The sequence below is a fragment of the Meles meles genome, chromosome 12, assembly GCF_922984935.1.
Source record: "Meles meles chromosome 12, mMelMel3.1 paternal haplotype, whole genome shotgun sequence".
Taxonomy (NCBI): domain Eukaryota; kingdom Metazoa; phylum Chordata; class Mammalia; order Carnivora; family Mustelidae; genus Meles; species Meles meles.
In genome coordinates, this window is record NC_060077.1 from 82,766,014 (window position 1) to 82,793,099 (window position 27,086).

Genomic DNA, 27,086 nt, shown 5'->3' on the forward strand with positions numbered 1-27,086 from the left:
GTATCTTACACCCCAGTGAGTTGTGAACTGAGGTTCCCACTAGCTAGTGGCGCGAGAGCTAATTTCCTGAAAGTCAGTGTGGTTTGTATGGAAAAAGGGAAAAAGTTCCTGCAAGCTGTCCATTCAAGATTAGAAGGAGAGGAGGCTTTCTCTTCTCTAGAAGGCCCTCTGCCCTTCCTATAACCCTTACAAGAGCATGGAGAAGTAGGGTCCATGTCACGGACAAGTAGCATGGCAGCCTGAGAGGGGAGGCCAAGAACACAACTTTTGACTCTTGGCCCCAGGGACATCCCATCATTCTTCCTGAAAGAGAACTTTCAGGAAGTTCTTTCTTCTGTGGTCAAATCCTTCAGGTTGGAATTCCTCTTCATTCTCAGATTATGATCCAGTCTCCCGGCAAAAACAGAGATAAAAATAAAGTTACCATGGCGATATTGAACCAAAAAGCCACTGTTTGAGAGAAGAATGAGAAACGCCTTCCCCGGCCAGTATACATGTGAAGGGGACCGAGGGTGTTGGGAGGCAGCTAGCTCAGTAGAAGCCGATCGGATTCTGCTTTTGGTAAGGGAACGAATGCAGGCTTAGTGGCGTAGATAAAGGCATGGTTTACGTGGTCTGCACTTCACCAGACATAGCTATGCTTGGTGTTGGTCTGGCCACACTGTGAATACCATGCTCATGCCTAGAATCCAGTTGTCTTAAGGTTCCACCACACCGGTGCTGTGCTGAGAACACAGGCGGGAGGAGGTGGGTGCTGGGAGCCAAGGCATAGGAGGAAGGTGCTGTTTCTGGCCTGGACAGGAGTCCAGGTTGGGAACTAGATAACCCCACCATGAACACTTGCAGGCAAGCTTGGGTCTGACTTGGGAGGTTCCAGGTTCTGGAATGCAGCTGGGGAGGAAGGGAACATTTCATGCTGGTTCAAACGGATCAAGCAAGGGGTCCCAGAGTGGCAAACAACAGCCCCAGAAAGTGTTTACACCAAAGGTAGATAGCCACGGAGGCAGCCTGTAGGGCAATGAGAGAGAATCCCTCCCTGAATTCTAAGTTCTCAGTGCCTCTCACTGCACACATATTTTCTAGTAAAATTATACTTCATTTATTTCATTTTTAGCATTGGGAACTCTGAGGTTGTGGTAAGTTTAGAAATCTTTTTTTCCGGAACAATAACAAAATAGAATAGAAGCAACTAAGGACATTGGGAACATGAAGGTTCTTACAATTTGCCACGAGGCCACTAGGGGGCAGAGGAAGACAACTATTTGGAAACACTAAAAAACACTGCAATCCCAATCCTTTTTTCCCCACAACAAAATGCTTCAGTAGAAAAGAAAAAGTACAATACAAAGCCAGAATGGCTTGCTTTGCCATTATCAAGAATTTCCAGTGTTCCAAGGTAGCTTCTCTTTCACGTACAGAATGTTGAGTACCAAATGCAACTCTATCTTTAACGGCAATTCAAGGGAAAATTCAGCCACACCTACAATTCAGCGCTGCACTTCCAACCTTGCTGTGAGAACATACCAGCACATGCGTGTCACGGCCAGTGCTCTCAAAGAGTGCTCAGACAAGCTGAGAAAATGAGAAACAGACAGCGGGCACTTAGGGTTGACACGGCTGCTTTCTTGGCTGCTGCCATTTGATTTTGAAGGACTCTAAGTCCAGGATATGCCCAAGGCAATCAGTCTCAGTCCAGTCTTGTTTGGGTCTCAGAAAAGTCTGAAATTGTTACTAAACAATGGATCTTTTCCATTGCAGCCATTCCTGGCTCACCAAGCACCAAGAAAGCAGATCATCATGGATGGTCAACCAGTTGCCAGGACAGCGGGAAAGCACAATGACATCCCTGTGTCGGTGCTTCATAGCTCATGAGACCCCTTAGTTAATTATCTTATGCAAGGAATTAAAGATTTGATGCAGTGATCTTATGGGTTGAATTAAAGCACCTTTGACCCTGGGGGTCTATGATCTCCCCAAATCCCATAAGATAAGGATAGAAGATAACCTCCCAAGGAAGCTGGGGCTCTGAGGACTTATTTCTCCAAGTTCATTCTTTCAGCAAACATTTATGAGCTCTATGCTAGCCCTGATGAGTGTTGAGGGGCTTCTAGAGTCATTAAGGAAAAAGGTACAGATCTCAAAGCAGAGTGATGTCTGGGATGCCCCTGAGATGTGTCCAGGGAGCTATGGAGGCAGAGAAGTTCCCAGGCTCAGCTGAGGGGGAGGGACCCAAGCAGGCTACATAGAGGTGGTGACATTTTTAGCTGCTTTGACTATCCCCAAGGAACTTGGAAATAGCAAAAATAAAACCACTATGGAGGGACACTTCTGTGTTCCAAATTCACAGGATTCCCACAGAGAACAAGACAGAACAAAACAAGATCATCAGTGGGAGATAAACTTACAAGAAAAATTAAAAATTAATAAGCACTAAAAAGTACAGTCACTCTGAGTGGAAGTAAATGTCCGCACTAAACATAGCTTTCAGATAATAAAATGTTCAGACAGAGTGAATACGGTAGTATGTTTAAAACAAAAACACAAGAGAAGAGAGACTAACTAATGAGGATAGATACAACAGATGGATTTGAAGAAGAGCCAAACAGAACTTCCTGAAATGAAAAGTGGGATCTTTTCAATGAAACACTCAGTGGATGGAACTAAGCAGCCCTTGGACACAGCTAAAGAAAGAATTTGTAAATTGGAAGAAGGAGCCAGTGGGAGAGGGAGAATATTAAAGAAAGTCTATCAGGCACGAAGGATAAAATAACAAGCACTGTTATATCCTTACTAGGAATTTCGGGCAAGACTAGAAAGAATGAGAGAGTGGAACCCTCGAAGGGGCACTGGTTGAGATTCTTTCTCAAAACGGAAGACGTGATTCTTCGGAATCCAGGGGTCGGGAATCGTGGGCAACATAAATACACAGAAAGGCACACACAGACAGAGAAACATGAAACTGCAGAAATCAGCAAGGGAATAAGGGATTTAATCTCCCTGGATGAAGAAACCAGAAATTAAAACACAAAAAAACAGATAGGCTTACCCACAAAACAACAATAGCCCGCCTGCAAAGAGCCTTTGCAGTACCAACTATAGAAGGCCGCAGGCGATGCACACACTGATGGGAAACCACGGCCAATGGCAACTGCAGAGTCGAGCCGAACTGCTATTCAAGACCAAGGACAAAATAAAGACATCGTTGCTTCTATAAAAATGGAAAGTTCATGTCTATCAGATCCTCCTGGAAAGAAACACTAAAAAAATACATTTCCAAGATAAAAAAAAAAAAGTTAAATCTAAATGAAATGAGAAGGATGCAGAAAAGTCTTCTGCTTTTTCTCTTTCTTCTCCTTGAATCCACTTCCTCTATTACATCTACACCTCCTTCCTCCGAGGAAGGGACGAAGGTAGGAGGATGCCCACAGGTGGTGGTGGCCGGAGAACACCACAGATCCTCCTTTATGCCACTGTCCCAGCATTACGTCATCTCTGTCTGGCTACGCATGTATTCTAAGTGTCTCTGGCTGGGGTTCCCTATCAGCTCACCACTCTTGGGATGGGAGTGGCAGCCAGGGGAACCCCAAAGTGCATCAGGGGGTCCCCAAACTGTATACTACAGCTCAGGCTATAGAAGGGGCCACACTTGTTTTGTGAGGGAAAGTCCCAGACGTCCAGTGTCTGTTCCTCTATCCCCAGCAACAACATAACTTAGGTGGGCCTAACTTATGTTAGGGTAAAGGTGGGCCTTTGGTGGGGAGTGGGGAGGGTCTCCCTGAATCTGACTCTAAGAGATTCCAGATGGAGCGGTTTATCTGGAAGATGATCCCAGGAACCGCTGGCAGGGACACGGTGAAGGGAGACAGGGGAGGGAAGGCAGCCAGGAAAGCGTGTAGTATCAAACCAGCTACCCCTGGTGGGGGAGGGGGTGACTGAAGCTTCAGTCTGCTCAGTAAACTCTGGAAGCCCATGAAGAACATATACTTCAGAGTCCTCCCACCTGAGGGGCAAGGGAGCTGGGGTATTTATACACCAAGTCCTGTTCAGCACTGTTGGAAGCTGTTTCCGGGGCTTTGATGCCCTCACCCTCAGGCCTGCTGCACAGGTGGCAAAGGGGGGCTCCAGGTCAAAAGAAAGTGCTCAGGACACAAAACGAGGTGTCAGCAGTTGGAATCCAAGCCTGTCAGCACTGACCCGGGAAAGATGAGCCTGTGAGTGGGGCTCAGGCAGTTCCTTGGGGTAGCACCTTCGTCAATATCCTTTGCAGAATGTGTGTGTTGTTTTTTTTTTTTTTAAACTCAGGGCCTTCGACTTGCTGTCCTCCTCCTAGGTAAAAGGTGTCTGAGAACTTCCTGTTGTTTCCTGGCATTTTCTAACTAGACCCCTGCCTCCAACTCAGTTGTCCCACAAACACTGAGAGGGGCTGCAGGGAGCCGGAGCTTTTCACTCTCATTAAAGTGACAGGATCTAAAAACACCCAAGTGTGAGATATGTCCACTGGCCTTGCTAATGGCCTGGCAGGCAGTCCGGCAGGTAGACCCGTGCTCAGAACACTGCAGTGCAGCTGGCAGCTAACGAATTCCAAAAGAAGCAGGAAAGCCAAGATATTAAACTTCTGGCTGATTTAAAATACAAAAAAAAAAAAAAAAAAAAAAGACAGCACACTTTTATAGAGATCTGAGTACTATAAAAAGAACCAGAGCGGAATAGAATTAGAAACCCACCTTTTGGCATTCCTAAAATAAAGTGGAATGAAAAGCTCTCGGGGGTGACAGGAAGAATACCAGGGCAGATGGCATTACACACCGCAATTTAGCCTTGGCAGTAACCACAGTGGGGAGACCTGTCCCAGCCCACTGAATGACTTTAATGACCCTCTTCTTTCTCTTCTTTTGTTCATTTCTATGGTTTACAATTTTATTTTTAAATGCCTGGTATTTTGTAAGGTCTCTAATAGCTTGGACATTCATTATTCGCGGGGGAGGGGCGGGGAGCTCAGATAGGTAACTCACCTGTAAAATTAAGACGCTAACTGTGTTTCCTCAGTTCAGCCTGTTAAACCCCTCTGCCATTCTTCGGGTGTGAAAAGGCGACAGTTGAGAGCCCCACATATTGTCTTGGCAGCTGTTAATGCGACTGGCCTAAAAAGCTGAGATATTTCCATCTTTCCCAGAAGAGAAGAAAATTATGTCAGCTACATCTCTGTGCCTAAGCTGAAGCAGCCCACAGTACTTGACAGTTTGTTGTACCCTAACATCAACTTCAGCCACCCATTCCATCCGTCAGTTCATCCTTTCACCCGTTACTCCCTCACATCCAGCCGGCCAATCAACCATCCTTTCTTCCATCACAACCAAACTTCCCTTCATCCAGCCAACCAACCCAAGAAGACTGCCTTCCTTCTTTCTCTCCTTTTCTTCTTCCCTCCCTTTTCCTTCCTTCCTTCCTTCAATTAATGCATCTCAAACACTTATCCATCCATCCATCTATCCATCCATCCATACATTCATTTATCACAACCATCCAAGATCTACTGAGTATTTTCGGGATAACTAAGCACTGAAATGCAGAAGTAAAAATAGTTTTACCCTCAATAAGTTTACCCTTTAATAAAATTTTTAGAAAATTTATACATGGGGAAAATCTACTTTTTTATTTAAATGGAAGTAATTTTCTCTAGAAATATTTGGGAATCTTCCCACATGGAGTGGTAAACATAGTCATGGAAAAGTGATAAGAGAATTCTTGAGACTTTGATTGCCATTCAGTATAGGTTCCTCAAGCAAGTGTCCTCCCAGGGATTCTTTCTCTTGTTGGTTAGTCTCTCCTTTTGTGGACTTTTATTGGGCACTGTAGATGACCTTGTCCACTCTTCTAGTGGAGCAGGCGTTGTGGGGAAGCAGGCATTGTGTCCAAGCCTTCTCGAGGTCCAGGAGGATTCTGGGAACGTATGTGGCAAGCAGGATGGGCATCCTTGGGCCACATGTTAGACAACTTGGCCCAGATACAGCTTCACTTTATTGGCTTGGTAACTCCTAGCAAACCCCCAAACCTCCCGGGCCTGTGTCTCCATATACAGTTAGCATGGCTCTACCAGGTTTTGCATACATCTTGTGAAAACAGTCTGTAAAAAGAGCTTTCAAAACCATTAACTATGAGACAAGAGCCCTTATTTTTAAAAAGTGTTTACTATTTCTTAATTACATAGATAATAAAGGTTGACAGTAGAAAAATCAGAAGATCCAACTGAGGAAAAAAAACCCTGAAAATAAATATATATAAAATCATTCTCCCTCTCCTGCTTCCCCTGCTTGTATTCCCTCTCTGTCTCTATGTGTCAAATAAATAAATAAAATCTTTTAAAAAAATACATAAGATCATTTTAGTCCCACCACTCAGTTTCCCCAACATGTGTTTGTTGTCAGAGAAAGATATAGATGATGGGAGCTCGAGATGAAAACCCAGGTACTGTAACAGGATATATGCTACTGATCCCGTTATTTAAAACTGTATTTTCATATATACGGCTGCAGGATTATTTGTTTTTTTTTAAGATTTTATTTATTTATTTGACAGAGAGAGATCATAAGTAGGCAGAGAGTCAGAGAGAGGGGGGGAAGCAGGATCCCTGCTGAGCAGAGAGCCCGATGCGGGACTCGATCCCAGGACCCTGAGATCATGACCTGAGCTGAAGGCAGAGGCTTAACCCACTGAGCCACCCAGGCGCCCCTGGAGGATTATTTGTAATTAAGTTTACCTATAGTATTAATACATAATATCAGAAAAGTCAGATAAGTAAAACACAAAATTTAAATTGGATCCTGAACTACTGTCTAGCTATGACCGCTGATGATATTTTGGTATATTAACCTTACAGAGTTTACTTATTTCTCTCTATATATTTATTTATTTATTTGACAGACAGAGATCACAAGCAGGCAGAGAGGCAGGCAGAGAGAGAGGAGGAAGCAGGCCTCCTGCTGAGCAGAGAGCCCGACGTGGGGCTCGATCCCAGGACCCTGGGATCATGACCTGAGCCAAGGCAGAGGCTTTAACCCACTGAGCCACCCAGGCGCCCCTCTCTATATATTTATATATTATTTTAGAGAGAGAGAAAGAGACAGAATGTGCATGAGCAGGGGAGGGGCAAAGGGAGAGGGGAAGCAGACTCCCCACTAAGCGTGGAGTCGGGCGAGGTGCTGGATCCCACACCCTGAGATCATGACCTGACCCAAAACCAAGAGTTGGGTGCTGGATGCTTAACTGACTGAGCCACCCGGGTGCCCCTACTTCTTTCTGTATTTGTATGTTTTACAAATATTGTACCAGACCATGTATACACATATGTTGCTTGCCATCCCACTCTATACCAAATGGCCAGCTTTCCATGGCAATACACACTCTTCATGGTATTTGAATTAGCTCTGAGGATTCCGTCCTATGGATGCATCACTGTCCTATGGAGATGTCATCCTCTCCTGATGTTGGACATTTAACATGTTCGTCTTCCAAGAATTTGGCAGTTTCCCATTTAAACAATATGTGATCAAGACCGTTGCAGTGAAATCTTTGTGTCCATACATATTACCGCATTGAATCTCCGTAATATTGGACCATTTGTTCTCTTGTTGCAGTACAGGAGAATCCTCCCTACCCCCTCAACTAACAGTATATTTATTTATTCTCAAATATTTTATCTATTTATTTGAGAGAGAGAGCGCGAGGGAGAGCATGATGACGGGAGGGGCAGAGGGAGAGGAAGCAGACTCCCTGCTGAACAGGGAGCGAGACATGGGAGCCCAATGGCCCAGGGCCCTGGGATCACAACCTGAGGCGAAGGTAAACGATCAACCAGCCAGGTGCCCAAGAATGTACTTAAGTAAGTGTTCACTGTGTGTAACACCTCCATCCTTTCAACAATCAATAAGCAGAAAGAGGAGAGTGGAAAGTCTGGAAGGAGCGGAGAGGAGAATGGACACTCCGAGCCGCATCCCCGTCCATCCAGGAAGGGCTCCACAGGCTACTTCGTTAAGCCTTTTTTTCTACTCAGTTTTGTTTTGCAAAACCCAGGGAACACAATATAAATTCTTTTCTTCCACCGTCTTAGATAAAAAGGTAGATTATAGGGGCGCCTGGGTGGCTCAGTGGGTTAAGCCACTGCCTTCGGCTCGGGTCATGATCTCGGGGTCCTGGGATCGAGTCCCGCATCAGGCTCTCTGCTCGGCAGGGAGCCTGCTTCCCTCTCTCTCTCTCTGCCTGCCTCTCTGTCTGCTTGTGATCTCTCTCTGTCAAATAAATAAATAAAATCTTTAAAAAAAAAAAAAGGTAGATTATATACAGTGTCCTAAACCGTGCTTATTTTTCTTAACGCAATGTGGTACGCTCCTTCCAGGTCAGTACTGAGCGCACAGCTTCCTCACAGCACGGTGTGCATCCTGGGGAGGCAGCAAATTTGCTAACAGCCACCGGTCGCTTCCCTCGGTTCCTGTCACAAATAGTGTTGCAGTGAATATTCTCCATGCACCTAATGTCCTCCGTGCATGCCTGTAGCTATGGGGTAAATTCTCGGTAGTGGAATTACATATTTGTAACTTGGGGGGAGGGGTGTTGTTTATTTTTAAGATTTACTTTTTTATTTAGGAGAGAGAGCACGCACCTGTAAGCGGGGAGAGGGGCAGAGGGAGAGAACGAATCTCAAGCACGTTCCCTGCTGAGCGTAGAGCCTGACTCTGGGCTTGATCCCAGGACCCCGAGATCACGACCTAAGCCAAAATCAAGTGTCGGCCGCTCAACTGACTGAGCCGCCCAGGCGCCCCCCCTAGATCTGTAATTTGGGACCGATAGGCCACACACCCTCCATCCTGGAAATACCAGGCTACCTCCCCAGTAGCAATGTTCCGGGGTGCTTGTCCTTCCATAGACCTTCCAACAGAGTGTGATATTAAACATGAGGATTTCCAAAATTCTGTGGCTGAAAATGGTACTTCAGGGTTGCTTTCTGTGAATGTGGCCCCAATTTTTCTAGTCGTTCCTCTCCTCTCCTCTGCTTTTCCTTCCTTCTCACCTTCCTTCCTTCTTATTTCTAGGAGCTCTTTATGGATTAGGAAGAGTAGGCCTTTTTTGTCATAGGAGTCATAAAACTATTTTTTCCATTTGTCGTTTCCCAAACTTTAGCATACAGTAGTTGTTTTTTGCTTTCTGTGCAGAAGGTTTTAAAAACAGAGAACATATTAGTCTCATTGTTTGTGCCTCTGATTTTGAGTCATTGGCTCAGAAAGTGTGGAGAAGGGATGTTCTTCAGGAAACAGCACATCCCAGGCCTCTCGGAGGCAGTTTGCTGGTTGAGATCCACAACCTGCCCCAAGTCACACATGAGGGTTGCGTCTCCTTGGGTTATCAGAGGCCTGCCTTTTTCTTTTCTTTTTGTTAAGCCTCATTTCATGGGAACAGGAGTACTGTAAGTATCTCACAAATCCATTCAAAGAGAACAGAGGGAACAGAATCAGGAGTGGGCTTATGTCAGGGGAAACATAATACCATCAGGCCTCTGCAAGCCTCCCCGCCCCGCTGCGGGCTCCAGTGACCTGGGCTGCAGTGTGCAGACTGCCCACAGGGGGCAGCAGGGCTGAATGAAAGGAGACCCCCTTAGATTATGAGTGCGGACCCTTGTGAGCACACCTCAAGTGATTTTTAGAGGACACTGATCACAACCCAGTCACGTATACAACGTCCCACAGAAACGAAGAGATCATTCCACATCGCCAAGGAAGGAAGGATTTGCATGGCCGATGTTTCTTTCTTCCTGGCTCTGATGGATTCTAGAAGAATCCTGGGGCTTTAAGAATCCCGCAAAAGGATTCCAAGAGTTCACCAAGCTTGAATGCTGGCCACAGACCCTCCCTCAGCCCGGTAGTGTGCTCACAAGGAAAACAGCCACCCAGGCTTCGGGTGCCAGACACTGCTCCAGGCACACACCCCATGTGCGATTTCACTTTATTTCCACAACCACCCCTGCTCGAACCCCTTCTCACAGGTGGGACAAGGGCAGAGAGCTAAAGAAACCTGCCCCAGAGTAGCCCCGAGTAAGTGGCAGAGCTGAGATGGGATTCCGCGCAGCCTGGCCCCAGGGCACGGGCCAGCAACAGAGAGGCGCAGTTACTCACTCCTTGAAACCCAACAGGAGCAAGTGTGATTTAGGGGGAAGACAGGGGAGGCAGGCAAAAGGAAACCCAGGTGCAAGAAACAGGGATGAGCAATAACTGAAGAGAAGAGGCACGGTGTTGTCTTCCTCCTGTGGTTGGTCCCAAGGCTCCCGTAACTTCCGGCCACCGGCCACCGTGAGCAGCATGCGCTCTCCCGAGAGAGAGGGGGACCCCCGGGTGCCAGGCTCAGCACTCAGGCCCCCAGGTCTCCCACCTGGGGCAAATAACTTTCTCTTTCTTTCTTTTTTATCATGGTAGAATACACATTTTTTTATCAGGATAAAATACATATTTTACCATTTTTTTCTGTTTTAAAGTGCATGAGTTAGCAGCATTAACCATGGCCACTGTCCATTTCCAGAACTTTTCATCATCCCAAATAGAAACTCTGGACCCAGTAAACAGGAACGCCCCACCGCCCCCACACCCATAACCCCTGTTCTACTTTCTACTGCTGAGAACTGCACTAGTGTGCATAGCTCGTGTAAGGGCAATCACACGGTATTTGCCCTTTTGTGTCTGGTTCATGTCACTTAGCATGATGTCTTCCAGGTTCCTCCCCATTGTCCATGTATTAGGATCCCATCCGTGTTAAGGTTCAGTAATGCGTGCATCTACCACACATTGCTAATTCAGTCATCTGCCGATGGGCTGTTTCCACCTTTGGGCTGCTGTGAACAGAGCTGCTGGGAACACTGTACAGGGATCAGCTCAAGACCCTTCTTCCAAGGTTTCGAAGTCTATGCCCCCGAGTGGAGTTGCTGGGTCGTACGGCAATTCTGTGTTTAACATTTGGAGGAGCCGCCAGACTCCTTTTATTTTTAGACATTTTTTTTTCTTCTCGCAGAATCCTGGGCATAAATAAGCTTCCTAATTATTTCCCTGGGCCAAGAAGCAGATTTTTCCAGCCCCTTCTCCAGGAAGCATCAGCCCTCGCAATGTGTCCTTAGTCCAGGGCTCCCTTCCACCTCATGGGGGTCTGCTGAATGAAAGGCAAGCACCTGCCCATAAATCCTTTCCCTTCCTTACCTTGACTTTGCAACAACAGCCTTTGGCCCAGTGGACGCCGCTTCCTTCTAGAGTCAGTTTTCACACGTTTCCTTTACAGTTGCTCCTTCTCTACAATATAAGTTCTGTGGGACAGGGACATTTTTTCTCTCATTTTCTATTATATTCTCAAAGCGTAATATGGTATCTGGCACATAGTAGGTGCTCAAGAAACACTTGGTGAAGAAGAGAAAGTACGATCTACTTCTATAGCCTTTCTATACGTTGTCTCATTTCATCCTTATAACGCTCTATAAAGGGATGCTTAGCCCTACTTCACAGCCAAAAAACAGGACCAGAGAGTTTAAATCACTTCCCCAAAGTTGGCATGGCCAGAAATATTTCATTTCTACCTGTAATGCAAGTGATAACGGCGCAAGTGTGCACCAGCGTCACTGAAGGAAACTGGTTCTCAAAGGACCCCCCAGCTATTCCTGAGGCCCTAAGGAGGCTGCCCCTGCCAGTGGGCACGTCTTACCCCTTCCTGAGTCTGGACTTGAGGCCCTGTGGCAGAACTGCCCTCCGGGCCCCTCAGCGAGGACCTTCTCCATGTTCTGCACAAAGCAGAGGCCAGGCAGTGACTTCACAGAACTGTCCCGACTGTGTGAGGATAATGAAAGCACCAACTGGAACAGAAACTACAAACATCCTGGGGCTCACACCGGCACCCAGGGCGCCTTATGGTGCTGCCCGGCCTTACTACCAGCCTGGCCCTTGGTCCCCCACTAGGTTCAGCTCCCCCAACACAGCCGAGGCCCGCCCCCACCCCCCATCTTAGTTTGTTCCAGCTGCCATAAGAGAGCACCACGAGGAGCTGGCAGAACCGAGACGGAGTCTCTCACATTCCTGGAGGCTGAAAGCCTGAGATCCAGGGGTCACCAGGGCGGGTTCCTTCTGAGGCCTTTCTCTTGTAGAGAGATGGCTGCCTTCTCCCCGTGTCCTTGCATCGTCTTCCCTCTGCGTGTGTCTGGGCATGATCTCTTCTTCTGAGGACACAACATAACGGATTAGAGCCCCTCCTATTGACCTCGTTTTACCGTAATGGCCTTTTTAGAGCCCCTGCCTCCAAATACAGTCCCAAGCCACTGGTGGTTAGGGCTTTAGCATATGAAGTGGGGGGGGGGGGCAGACACAATTGTGCCCAACACAACTCAGCCCTGAGCCCACTTCTCCACTCTGTAGGAGGTGGGCACCATTCTGTTCCAAGTTGCATTAATCTCGAAGACCTCCTCCAAAGATGACTGCAAACAGATCGATTCATCTCGGTTCCTGCTAGCAAGTGGGGAAAATGCTCAAGGTACGCAGTTACGTATAAAAGAAAGGGTGTCTGGTGGGGACGATGAGCTAAAGGTGCCCACTGAGCTGTCAGACTGTAAGGTCTTCTATTCCCAAAGTGTTTCCGCAGAATACGAGTTATGAGATGGCGTGGAAAGGGGGCAAGGTCGAGGTGGGACGCTGAAAAGGGAAGTCTATGCTCAGTCCTGAATTCTGCTCCTCCTAGAATCTGAGCCCCTGAGTTTAATCCCAGGTGAATGAAGCTGCTGCCTCTCCTGAGGGACCGAATACCTTGCTTCACACGTATCAGTGCAGGACCACAAAGCACGGCTTTCTTCCTCTCCTGGAACCATAAATCAAGGTCTGTTCTCCACTCATCTGCTCGCCAGCTCTTGGCAGCGTTCTCTGGACCTCGGGGCTCTTTGAGTACTTACAGTCTTTGTTCAAATAAGCAGCCTCCCGATGGCTGGCCCAGATGTGAGGCCCACATCTGGAAACTATCCCTTGTCTTGGCCCAGGCGTTCAGGTCTGGGAGACGTGTGTGTGTCAGGTACACCCAAACCCTGCCTGGGGATCCACACACAAGGCCCGGGGCAGGACAGAGGTCTTGGAGGCTGGCAGCTTGGATAGGAGACAGCGTGTTGGGTTAAATCCCAGTGGGCAGTCATTTGGAAAATTCTGGGACCTGCCAACACAGGGATAGTCCTATCCAATCATCCTTCCTTGGTTTTCTTGGCAGGCCCCCCGGTGCCAGCTTGCCACAAGTATCTAGCATGTAACCCACGGAACTTGTTGTATCTTGCTGATGCCCCTATTTTGGTCCATGGATGGGAAATGGTTTTCCGAGCTTGGAACCCAGTCTCCTAGTTTGGGGATCTATACCTGAGATTTATGGTGCAGGCATGAGGGTGAGTTCAGGGGGCTCCTATTCTTAAAGAAAATGCTGTGCTATGAAGCCAAAAACATAGCATGACTTACTTTGGACCAACAGAAGGAAGGAAATGCTCTGTTCACGATTCCTAAGGAACAGCGAGCACCAAAGAGTGGTTTGTGTGCCAGAGGAGGGGGCATTTCTCCAGAGTTTGAGCAAGTGCTTATACCAGGTACCAGGTACTTGGTCCTCATTCACAGATTTAGGGGGTCTGACTGATCTTATGAACCAAGAAGGATCCTCATGGATGTGCCTGCCTGACCTCATCACCACCTTCTTCTTCTTCTTCCTTTTTTTTTTTTTTTTTTACCTTGAATGCATTTTAAAATTTCTCAAGTAGAAAAAATTTAAAATACAGGTCAAACAAAAAAAATTATTCCTCAAATTCCAACAACAGGGATAACTACTGTTAACATTTCAGTTTATATATGCCAATCCATTTCTCCTATGTATGTAGAAATACTTCCAAAATAATGAAAGGCAACTGTATAATACCATACTATAATACCATCCTATAACCTAATTTCTATTAACTATCTCATATTTCTGTAACATACATCTGTGGTCTTCACAGCAGTACTGCTGCTCAGGAGAGGGCTAAATATCTGAGAAGGCATTTTGTTGTTGAAGTTGTTTTGTCGTTGAAGTTGTTTTGTTGTTGAAGTTGTTACAATAATGGGGGTCAGAGGAAAGGGGTGGGAGATACGCGAGGGCGGTTAGAAGGGAAGAGACCAGGAAATTGGATTTTCTACAATGCTTACTTCAGCTCAAATTTGTAATGTCCTGATGGATATTCATGAAGGTGGGGGAAAAATAACGATTTCAGCTCAAAACCTAACTCCATTTGACATATAAACACAAAATTTTTGGCATGATTTTAGTATACCCCGAATTTTGTAACAATGCAACTCCTGAGTTTTGTTTTGTTTACCCTTTTCACTATGAACTGTCAACTCAACCATTTGGGAATCTCATCGGCAACGGCAAAGCCACCCGTGACATCTGAGTCATCAGCACAACCACCGGGATCTCTCTGTGTGTTGGTCATTGCTTTCATAGTGATTATACATACCTGGGAATACACTTATTCAGCCTTTTCTTCCCACAAGTCAGATACAGAGAGTGTCTGTAAACATTTAATGGAACTTGGTCTTCTATCAAATCCCAACTTATTTTCATGCAGATTCAAGCATCTGGCTTCTTCATGTTATCTTCAAATGTAGTTCTACCTAAAAATTTGCAAACTGAAACTGTCATCTGTTGGCTCTGAACACCCCTTCTGAGACTGCTCTCCACCCCTGGGCTAGAAACCTCCACGTTACAGCTTCCAGATTTCTTCGCCTCTGACTTCTCTGAGGGTCTACCAGTGGAAGGCACTGGCAGATGGAAGCGATCAGGGAGACACCATTTTCCCCTGTCTTCTGGGTTATGTAGCGTGCACAGTGACATCCACGGTGGCCTTGTGACCAGAGGCCCGGGGTGACGTCATTTTCCCCTTTGTTTCTCCAGCTCTAGGGAGCAGTGAGTCCCTATAGTTTTGAATCCTGTACAACCCCCCTACCCTCCTCTTTATGCTCTTCCAGCCCTTCCCAAACCTTATAACCGATTCCCTGGAATAATTTACTTCTGTTTGAAATACTTAGAGTAGTTTGTTTTTCTGACTGGACACAAAAAGGATAAAAAACACTTAAGATGTTATTCTGTTTAACTTGTTTATCTTATAGTCGGGCCATTATATCCTTTTTTAAAAAAATTATGCACTTTGGACGCCTGGGTGGCTCAGTTGGTTAAGCGGCTGCCTTCCGCTCAGGTCATGATCCTAGCATCCTGGGATCGAGTCCCATATCGGGCTCCTCGCTCGGCAGGGAGCCTGCTTCTCCCTCTGCCTCTGCCTACCTCTCTGCCTACTTGTGATCTTTCTCTCTCTGTCTCTCTCTCTCTGACAAATAAATAAATAAAATCTTTAAAAAAAATTATGCACTTGGCGGTGAAAAGGTACAAACTTTTAGTTATAAAATAAAAAAGTCATGGGGAGGTAGTGTACAGTATGATGATTACAGTTAATAACACTGTATTGCAAAAAATAGTAACAATACTGTATTGCACATTTGAAAGTTCCTAAGAAAATAGATCTGAAACGTTCTCATCACAAGAGAAAAATTTGTTATGAAAGTAAGGTGATGAATGTTAAGTAGTTACTGTGGTCATCATTTTGCAATAAATACAAATATCACATCATTATGTTATGCACCTCAAACTAATATGTTATATGTCAATTATTCTGCACTTAAAAAATGATGCACTTGGGTCACTAAATTACCTATGAATTTAATTTTGGGTCAACAAAGGGTGGTATTGCAAAATATTTATTACTGTGAAACAGTGGTGTTGAAAGTACTGGCAAGGACGTGGAGACAAGGGTAAAGCCGTGCTTTATTACTGGGAATATAAATTGGTATAGCCTTCATGAAAAACAGTATGGAAGTTCCTCAAAAAATTAAAAATCGATCTCACCATGTGCTTCAGCAGTCCTACTTCTGGGTAAATACCCAAAGGAAATGAAACCGGTGTCTATGAGATGCCTGCACTCACTCCCATGTTCACTGCGGCACTGTACAGAGCGGCCGAGGATCGTAGTGCTGTATGCCCGCCAGTGGGTGGACGCCTACAGAAAATGCCATCTCTCTGTAATGGAATACTATTCAGCCATGAAAATCAGAACTCAGAAATGCTGGCAGAGGAATAGAGGTCTAGGAGCTGGGGGTCGGGTAAGGTGGGGAGAAGCAGGTCTTTGGGGGCACGTTTGGATGGGATGTGGGCAAGTTCCAGGGGATTTATTTTATTATTTTTTTTAATTTTACTTATTTATTTGACAGAGAGAGAGACAGATCACAGGTAGGCAGGGAGGCAGACAAGAGAGGAGGAAGCAGGATCCCCGAGGAGCAGAGAGCCAGATGGGGGGCTCGATCCCAGGACCCTGGGATCATGACCTGAGCCGAAGGCAGAGGCCTTAACCCACTGAGCCACCCAGGCGCCCCGTTCCAGGGGATTTAATGCATCGCTGGTGACCGCGGCTAACAGCACTGTACTGGGTATTTTAACTGTGCTCAGAGAGTGGGTTGCAAGTGTGCTCCCCACGCCAAAACAATGGTCACTGGCGAGGTAGTAAACGTGAGTTAGCTTCGTGTGGTGATCGTGCTACAACGTGTGGCCACTGCACTAGCACGCGGTACTCCTTAAGCACATGCATGGGGGAGGGGGTGTCAGTGAGACCTCAGGGAAGCTGGCAAGGATTTGCCTTAAGAAGTGTTGAGCCTGGGAGAGCAGAAAACAACTCCACTGTGTCATCAGCGGCTTTTCCACAGCCCGTCAATACCCCTATTTGACACGGAGAACTCTCAGCCTTTTCAGGACGCCGACGCACTTCAGTGCCTCTCCTCGTACTTAGGGCTCTCAGTGCATCGCCAGGCCTGCGAAGACCACGCCTAACAGAACTCAGTTTCGCTACAGTCTCTCCTTCCTGGATGTGCTTTTTCTTAAGGAAGACCAACAAATGCCACTTCGGGGAACGCACGGCGGTAGTCCGGGAGATTGAGGCGCAGGCTGCCTCGAGGGCGGGGCCGCGCGCACGGAGCACGCACCGGGCGCGTCCACGCCGCTCTGCCCGCGACGTCGTCGGCCGGAGCCCCGCCCCGGCCGAGCCCCGCCCCGGCCGAGCCCCGCCCCCGGCCGAGCCCCGCCCCCGGCCGAGCCCCGCCCCCGGCCGAGCCCCGCCCCCGGCCGAGCCCCGCCCCCGGCCGAGCCCCGCCCCCGGCCGAGCCCCGCCCCCGGCCGAGCCCCGCCCCCGGCCGAGCCCCGCCCCCGGCCGAGCCCCGCCCCCGGCCGAGCCCCGCCCCGCGCTCTGCGCAGACGCGGTGCACACCAGCGCGGCTGAGTGAGGTCCACCACCTCCTCCGCGGTCCGAGTCCGCGGAAGCTGAGGCAAGGAGAAACGCAGAGAACACATTCCGGCCCTTGCTCTATCTCTGCCTTGAGGCCAAAGTCGTCTCTGAGCAAGGGATTTTGCTTTGGCGCCTAGGTTCTGAAGAGAGAGGTCTTCTAAAGGGAGCTACCATTCTTGAAAGGGCTTCAAAAGTAGCTGCAGAGACGCATGAATCTTCCAGCTTTCATCACAAGTCTAAGGAGAGACATACCTACTCAACTCTTCATCTTCCCACCATATTTCATGATTTCCACCCAAATCTTGTGAAATCCTTGGCTTCCCCTTCCCGTTCACCCACCGGATCCAGCCACTTGTCAGATTTAGGGGTTTGGGCAGCCAGGGGTTTTCTAGACGTTGTCTCTCTCTCCATCCCGCCGCCACCTTGCTAATTCTAATTCATCCCAGGGATTCCTACAAGAGCACCTACTGGCTTCATATTCCAGCTGGAGTAAGCTTTCTCAAGTCAAATAAATGACAGCATATGGACACTGACGACTCTCAGGGCTTCCTAGTTTTAAGATAAAGTTCAAAGCCCTTAAAAAGTCTCAACTAGCCCCATTCCTTATGTCTTTAATTTCTTCATCATTTCTATATCCTTTATACTCTACCCATTCACAGACAAATGATTGCAGTTGATTGATAATAACATTAACATCTAATTTGTGGGGAAAAGGCTAATATTAAATAAAAGGCAATAATAGCAGATAAATACGGGCCTCTGGGTGGCTCAGTGGGTTTGGCTTCTGCATTCGGCTCAGGCCATGATCTCAGGGTCCTGGGATTGAGCCCCGCAAGGGCTTTCTGCTCAGCGGGGAGCCTGCTTTCCCCGCCTCTCTGCCTGCTTGTCTACTTGTGATTTCTCCGTCAAATAAATAAATAAAACCTTTAAAAAAAAGATAATAATAGCAAACAAATAGGGGCGTACATGACTGGAAGCTTTTTACATTTCTCAATAGTACCTCAAAGTTACTAAATTTTGTTGAGTATTCATGCTAACACTTGAGTAACCACCAAAGACCTATTGCACATAATTTCCAAACAAAATGGAGAAGGGAGAAATGAAATGATAAAAAGAAGGAAAATATTTTTAAAAGAAAAAGGCCAAAACCAAGAAGACAGTCGAACATATGAATAGCACAGAGATCCAAATACATCAGTAATTACTACACATATAAAAGGACTAAATTCTCGAAGGAGAAGATAACGATTATCAGATTGGACAAAAAATAAAGCTCAGCTATATGCTGCTTAAATATATACTTAAATATTTACTTCTGTTTAAATATCTACTTCTTAAACATAAGAGTAAGAAAGATTAAAAGTCAAAGGATAAAAACATCACATACCAAGAAAAATAACTGACCAAAAGATAAATCAAGTAGTGATATTAACATCAGACTAAGTAAACTTTAAGATGGAAAGCATTATTAGAGACGAAAGTCATAACATCATGAATAGTAAAAAGTCCAATTTTTCAGAAATATGTAACAATTATAAATTTGAATGCAACTAACAACAGATTTTCAAATATATATATATATATGACAAAAATCGATGGCTCTATGGGAGATATTGCTAAAATCACTATCTCTCTGGGAAATTTTTTTTTAAAGATTTTATTTATTTATTTGACAGAGAGAGATCACAAGTAGGCAGAGAGGCAGGCAGAGAGAGAGGAGGAAGCAGGCTCCCCGCGGAGCAGAGAGCCCGACGCGGGGCTCCATCCCAGGACCCTGAGATCATGACCCGAGCCGAAGGCAGCGGCCCAATCCACTGAGCCACCCAGGCGCCCCTCTCTGGGAAATTTTAACACACCTATTTAGTAAATATTTTAAAGGACTGACATATAGACCATAATCTTAAATACAAATAAGAAAGGAAAAAGATAACTAAAAACACCATGGGTTTGGAAACATATATAAAGCACTTAAAAATTGTTCACATACTAAAAACAAAATGAAATTGAAGTTAGAAAATATTCAGAACTAAACAGTAACTAAACATTACATATCAAAATGTGTCAATGCAGCTACGGCTGTATGTAGAGAAGAATTTGACAGCCTTAGATGTTTATATTAGAAAAGAACAAGATCTAAAACTTAATAAACCAAAGAACTAACTTTACAATGAGAAAAAAAAAATAGCAGCATAAGCCCAAAGAAAGAAGAAAGACAATAAAGGGAAAAGCAGAAATTAGTGAAATAGAAAATATATATTAGAGAGGATCAACAAAACCAAAAGTTGTTTTGGGACGGGGAAATATAGCAGTATTAACCAAGGGAAAAAAAAACGCAAATAGTAATAGAAATTTTTAAAGGATTATAACAATAAGAATTTCAAAGGTGCTGCAGGTTAAACAAATCACCAGAGGATCTTATTAGCAACAGTGAGTGGTCATGTTGCCCGTGAGTGACCTTGGATCAGTCTATTCCTTTTTTTTAAAGGCGGTTTTCTGTGATTTTAAAAAACATTTTATTTATTTTAGATTTTGTGTATTTATTTGAGAGAGAGAGGAGAGAGTACAAGCAGGGCGAGTGGCAAATGCAGGCTCTCCGCGCAGCAGAGACCACCCCCCTACCCCCAACACCGAGCTCTGTCCCAGGATCCTGGGATCATGACCTGAGCCAAAGACAGATGCTTAACCGACTGAGCCACTCTGGCACCCTAAGAATATTTATTTTTTTTAAGATTTTATTTATTTATTTGACAGACAGAGATTACAAGTAGGCAGAGAGGCAGGCAGAGAGAGAGGAGGAAGCAGGCTGCCCACGGAGCAGAGAGCCCGATGTTGGGCTCGATCCCAGGACCCTGGGATCATGACCTGAGCCAAAAGCAGAGGCTTTAACCCACTGAGCCACCCAAGCGCCCCAGAATATTTTATTTTTAAGTAATCGCCGCAGCTAATGTGGGCTTCAAGCTCGCAGCGCTGAGATCGAGAGTCACGTGCTCCACCAACTGAGCCAGTCAGGCGCCCCAGTCTATTTCTTTTCCAATAAAATATTTGAATTAGTCGATCTCAAATCGTCTGTAAAGCAGTGCTTCTCACAAGCTAATGGGAATTTTGTTAAAATGCAGATTCCGATTCAACAGGTCTGAGAATCTGCTTTCCTAATAAACCCACTAAGTCATGTAGATGTGCTGGTCTGTGTTTGAGTAGGAAGGCCTTAAGGCATTATCATCCTATACACTGGTATTACTGTCTTTTTTGACCAGTTCTCTCCTGCATTCTGTGCTGCCTTTTTCCCAACACTCACTCCCAAACTCCCAAATCCTTCCCCTGCCACCCAGATACAGTAAGGCTCAGATTCATCAGAGTGGAAACCTTAAATAACCTTTAAAGAAGCAGGAGAAAAACAAAACAAGCCCAGTACCCTCTAATTTTACTACAAGTTGCAACTAAAAGGACATCGTTCCTAAAAGAGGACACCTGCAATTAAGCTCCCTTTTGCTTTTTGTTTTGTTCTGTTTAGATGGACCTATTTACTCTGTATTATGGGAAATGGGTGAATTGAAAGTGCTATGTAGACATGAGACCTGCCAATAATTCACTTTTAATGACACAAGATCGTATTATGCTTTCGTTGACAATAAACACCATGAAAATTTCTCTTTTAGTTATGTAAGTGGAATCTCTGTTTGTCTTCATACAGTGTTTCAGAGGCTTATCTTAATTATCCCAATATCATTCACAGTTGGATAAAAAGTCAGTTTGATGTGCAATGTGGGAGGAAAAAAGTCTCCTACATAATGCCATCGAAAGCATGAACTTTAACTTCAAATTCCCTTTGTGCAAGCCAAGGAGAAATTGATGAAGTCATTTTGCTTGAGTACACACAATGAGAATTTTTTTTCACTTGCAGTTTCTAACAATAATAAGGGTTGTCATCTTTAATTCTGAGCCCAAGGCTGGAGGGGAAAAGATATTTATACACATGACTGTACAACCTGGCAAAGATTAGTTTTCTGTTCCCACATACCTGGAACCAAGCAGAAAAATAAAACAGGTTGCTCTGGTATATCCTGGGAAATATGTAAGCTTTTTAACAAAGCATGACATTGTCGCTGGTGTGGCCACCACCCTGGGTGTCCCTCTTTCTGTTGTTGCTGGCTCTTCCCTCAGCGTCTTCACTCCAGTCTTCGGGACTGGAGGGCTGCATGAGCAGGAGAAGACTGTGATAGAGGTCAGGGCTGTCACTGGGGCATTCCAAGTAAGAGGCCTGCAGGAGTGGCCAGGACTCATGCCATCATCAGCCCCCTTCTCATTAGCTGCACCTCAGAACAAAACTCGCTCTAGACCCAAGTAGGCCATGTACAAATCCCAAGCACCCAAGATAAACCGTTACACATGATCCTAAGACACAAGCACTAGATAATCTGAGTGAAAGACCCGAGGCCTAGACCACCAAGGCCCTAGCCACTGAGAGCACGGTTTTGTGGTGACCTCCTCTTTGGCCGTGGAACTCCAGCAGAGACGTTTGTGATGAAGGCCTGGCTGGGCACAGGGTAAGTGGGAAACTGCTTTCCACGCAGACAGATTTCTCAAGGCTGTGTTTTCAGAAACCTACTACAGTTTTCAGACCTCTCGATAAGCTTTCCCAAAGAAGTCTAATCTAATACCTACTAACAGACTTTTTTCCATATCTGGTTTAAGAATTGTGACCCAGAAAAGCGGTCATATAAAGGTATTTCCTCATGAGATTCGCCTGATTATCCATGACGTGGGATTGCTCCAATCCTGAGCACTGTGAGGCCCAGACAAGACCCAGGATTGTTCCATTCATGCCGAGTACTTCAGACTCCAAAGCTCCTGGGCTTTCTGCTTCCGTGCGTTGTCCATCCTGCAGTAACATAACACGGCAACTCACAGATGCATTTGTCCCTTACAAGTGCCAGCAAACTCTAGACAAAAGTCACAAAATCATACTGTCTGACCATACCTAGGAATAAGCCTGTTCTTCCCCAGAGGTATGGTCTTTATGCGTTACATAATCACCAAAGTCTTTTAAACAGAATGATTTCTTACTCTTTTTAAGGCCCGCGAGAGGGGAGAAGCTGTCTCTCTTGTTCACAGCTAAATCCTATGACCAGATAATCCCTGAGCTTGTGCTCAGCAAATATCTGTGACTCTTTGCTTCACAACTACCTGTTGAAAGAATTCATTGCTGCATGAAAAATGAAAGAAAGGTCAGCTGTGAGGTCATCCAAAAGATCTGGGTTATGACAGAAGCCTAGTTCTAGGACAGCCCATATGGGGAGAGAAGGGATGGCCTAGTTAATATGGTAAATCTTTGGGCAAGAAATTGTTTACTAGTGTCTTAATTATAAAACAAAATTATGAAAATATGTATCGACCCAATTGTTCAGTATTGTTTATCTCTTTCTAGAAGCCTTCACTGAATGACCATACATGGTATTGGTCAGTCCCTCAGTTTCTGAGCCTATTTAATTACTTATTCAAGGTCTACATATCCCTCAGTTATTCATCCACAAAACATTTAGTGAATGTTTTCTAGAGACCAGACATTATACTTATAAGGGGGAATTAGGCAAAACCCTGGGGCCCAAAGAGTCCATAATAGGTGCACAGACAAGTGAACCCGGTCACGTGATAGACTTCTGGTCAAGGTGGTAGAATGAGTACATGTGAAACGTCCTCTTTCTAATGTTAAACAATATATTGTAGCGCTCATATTTAATATAACACAGACATGGCAGAAGGTATCTATTTAAAATTACAGTGCACGGTCATTGCATTAGTTTCCTAGTGATGATACAACAACATACCACAAACTGTGGGGCTTCACCCACAGAAATTTACTTCTCACACTCCTTGAGGTTAGAAGTTCAAGATCAAGGTGTCGGCAGGGTTAGTTTGTTCTGAGGAAGCATCATGAAATTCTAGACCTTCCAATCAGCCTTTTAGAACTTTGAATACTAGAACTTTAGAACTTTGAGGACCCAAGGATCCTCAAACACACAAGGAGAACCTGTAATGTGGAGAAGGCCCAAGTAAACACCACAAAAATGAAACCAGAGGAAATGGAACTAATCAGAGAAGAGAGAACATTTAAAAATAGCCCCAAACAATATTTTTAGAGCAAGAAAACACTGCAGCTTTAAAATAAGGATAAAGCACTATAAAATGGTAACAATTAGGGGTTAAGAATAAACTCTTGGAAATTAAAACATAAAATGCAGCCAAAATGAAAATACTCAACATGGGGTTTGGTAGATAACACTGAATAAATTCTTACAAATGCTAAAAAAAAAGAGGGAAATATAAGAGAAAAGAGAAGAGGCACGGAAGATTATTCCAGAGGGCCCACCATCTGACTAAAAGGAGTTTCAGAATGAGAGAACCGAGAAAGCGGACAGGAAAAAGCTACTGAACATTTTCTGGAACTGGGACACAGATTGCAGGAGCCGACCGAGGAACCAGCACAACAAAGGGAAAAGATCCACACCAGGTATGTTGCTGCTGACAACAGAGAAAAAGGAATGTTTCCTAAAATTCTCCAAGGCGAAAAGAGAATAGCTTGACGTCAGGCTTCTCAACATTGGATGCTAAAGACGGGGAGGTCCATGCCTTCCAAATCCTGAGAGAAACGGATTCAGCCTAGAACTTGGTTCCCTGTTAACCTCACTCGGATGTGAGGCAAAGCAGACTTTCAGGCAAGCGACGGGACTCAGAATCTCTATCCTCCATTTATTCTGTCACAGGAAGTGGGTGGACTTTTATGCTCTGGAAAGATGAAGGAGTAAACCGAGACAGACAAAGAAGTGAGATCCAGGAAAGGGTGGGTGTCACCCAGGAGAAGCGTGAGGAGAAGTTTCAGAGAGAGAGAGAAGAGCATTAGGGCCAACCTGAAACACGAAGATGGAGAATTCAGGGGGCCAAGACTGAGAAAGGGGGACTCCCCAGGACACCCGAGATGGTGGGTCACTAGGGCAAGATAAAAGACAGACGGATGACAGAACTGACGAGTGTTTGAAACCAAATGAGTAATACCCACATGGCCCGAGCCATGGGATTTAATTTGAAAGAGTGATCCGTCAGAACAGATAACAGATACCATCTAGGATGGATAAATCAAGGACAAGCCACGTATGCTTATTACCTAGTAATGTGAAGACAGTTGCCAGAGGCAGTGGCTGAATGAGTTCAAAGCAGTTGTCTGCAGGCAGCAGAGCTTGTGTGCGAGAAGGGGCAAGAAGGGGTTAAGGATTACTGTGATTTATTCCAACCTTTGGGAATGATTTGATATTCAGCTCTATGTATACGTGACTTGGATAACACATTTAAAACTAAAGAGGAACAAGCCCAGCGTGGTTAAGTGCTCGAAGAGGGAGCGGGAGGAAGTAGCTCAAGCCGTGAGTGGTGCACCAGGAGGGAAGCTCTCCTCGAAGAGGTTGGTCAAGGTAATGGATGCCAAAATCAAAGGCCTGTTCCGTTCATCTATTCATCCGCCAGGCTCCAGACCGCGTTCTAAGTTGTGCATCTGTCTCAGGGAGTCACGGGCCGAGATACTGTCTGCTCTCTCCCCAGCTGCCCGTGAACAAGGGATGCTCACTTCTTCTTTTACATCCCTGCATAGCGCTTTGAAGAACCCTGTGCTGATGTGGCCACTGAAAGAAATCCTGGGCACAGGAGTTCATGAACGCATGAGACACGTAAAACGGGTGGTCCACAACAGGCAACTAGTTGTCAGGATAAGGAGCAATTTCTGGATGGGAAGTATAAAGAAATTTCTCCTCTTTTTTTTAAATTAATTTTTTATTTTTTAAATTTCTTTTCAGTGTACCAGAATTCATTGTTTATGCCCCACACCCAGTGCTCCATGCAATATGTGCCCCCCTTAACACCCACTACCAGGCTCGCCCAACTTCCCACCCCCCGCCCCTTCAAAACCCTCAGATTGTTTTTCAGAGTCCATAGTCTCTCATGGTTCATCTCCCCTTCCTATTTCCCCTAACTCACTTCTCCTCTCCATCTCCCCATGTCCTCTGTGTTATTCCTTATGCTCCACAAATAAGTGAAACCATATACTTGCTCTCTCTGCTTGACTTATTTCGCTCAGCATCATCTCTTCCAGTCCCGTCCATGTTGCTACAAAAGTTGGGTATTCATCCTTTCTGATGGAGGCATAATACTCCATTGTGTATATGGACCACATCTTCCTTATCCATTCATCCGTTGAAGGGCATCTTGGTTCTTCCCACAGTTGGGTGACCGTGGCCATTGCTGCTATGAACTTTTAAATATACGGCATCAAGTGTAAATATCAGAAGAGTCAGAAACCTCCATCATGCATTTAAAAAGGATGTGAACCACTCTTGCTGAACTCTTAGCACAGCTGTGTTGTTCCCTTTTCTCCTTGAGTCCACACTTCTGCTTCTCCCACAGAATTTTACCCCCATGTAGTAGGTGTAGCTCCCAGGCGGTACCTGGTCAGTACTGCGCATCTCCAACACCGATCTAGGCATACACGTTGGAACCTTAAACTCTTTAAATTTCTAGTGACAGTAAGTGACCTAGCATTCCTTTCTATCTGGACTGACGGACTGCCACAATCATTATTCGCTCACCATTGATCGAAACGCTGTAAGTATATTTCAAACGTTGATCTATAATTAGTAATACAAAAGTAGAATGTTCCTGGAAACGTCCCTCTTCAAGAGATGCATTCATCCATAGGTGAACATTACCGATGGCTGGAGCGAGCCAGTGTTCGGCTTCAATTCTATTCCCAGTTTTCATTCTAACGTGTGTTAAGTTCTACGACTCTGACAAATAAATAGCAGGCATTTTGTGCAGCAATGGCCTCCGTCCTTGAGCTCCTTCCAAGGGATATTTCAAAAATCACATACTAATCCATCTTCAAAAATTACTTTTATTAATCTATCCCTTGACAACTCAATTAGGTCCTCCTCCAATTTTATTAAAAGCCAAAAAAAAAAAAAAAAAGGAAAGAAAGAAACCATCCGGTTTACAAAAAAAATGTGTTATTCCATCATCAGAGTCATTTAGTTTCTCAATTTTGGGAAAATATAACTGAACAGTTTCGACTAAAGACTCAGTAAACGATGATTAATTATACCCATTATTCTTTCCCTTAGGCATTTTATTTCACCCAATATTACCAATAAGATTTTTAAAAATCTAAATACTGTTAATTTCACTATGCCTTTACCAACAGAGTATTTTTGGTAAAATACTCTTACCTCTTCAAGGGCTTTAAAGCTATTTATTTGGGATGTGGCTGCGACCCTTTGGCTCATTTAATTTACAGAGATGACTGTCAAATAAATGAATTGACAAAGTCAGTCCTCATTGTCTAATCAATCAGCCAAATTAGACTTCAGCCTTCTGTTACAAAGAATTTACCTTCCTTCCTCAATTCCAGGGAATGTGTTCAGATGTGTCTCTCGGATCACTTCTCACTTTGCAGAGAACAATGGAAAGAAAGCGTGGAGCCCTGTTCCCACTGCCTGTTTTCCTACTTGTTCGCTTTCTGTCCAGTGGCAAGTGCTGAGCCAATAGTTCGGGGATGGAAGAGGAGATAGCCTTAAAATAGTCCAAACAGTTAATCTGGACTGAAACTCCCACCTCGGCAGCTGTGCTTCCCTTGAACAGAAATATGCAGAGACAG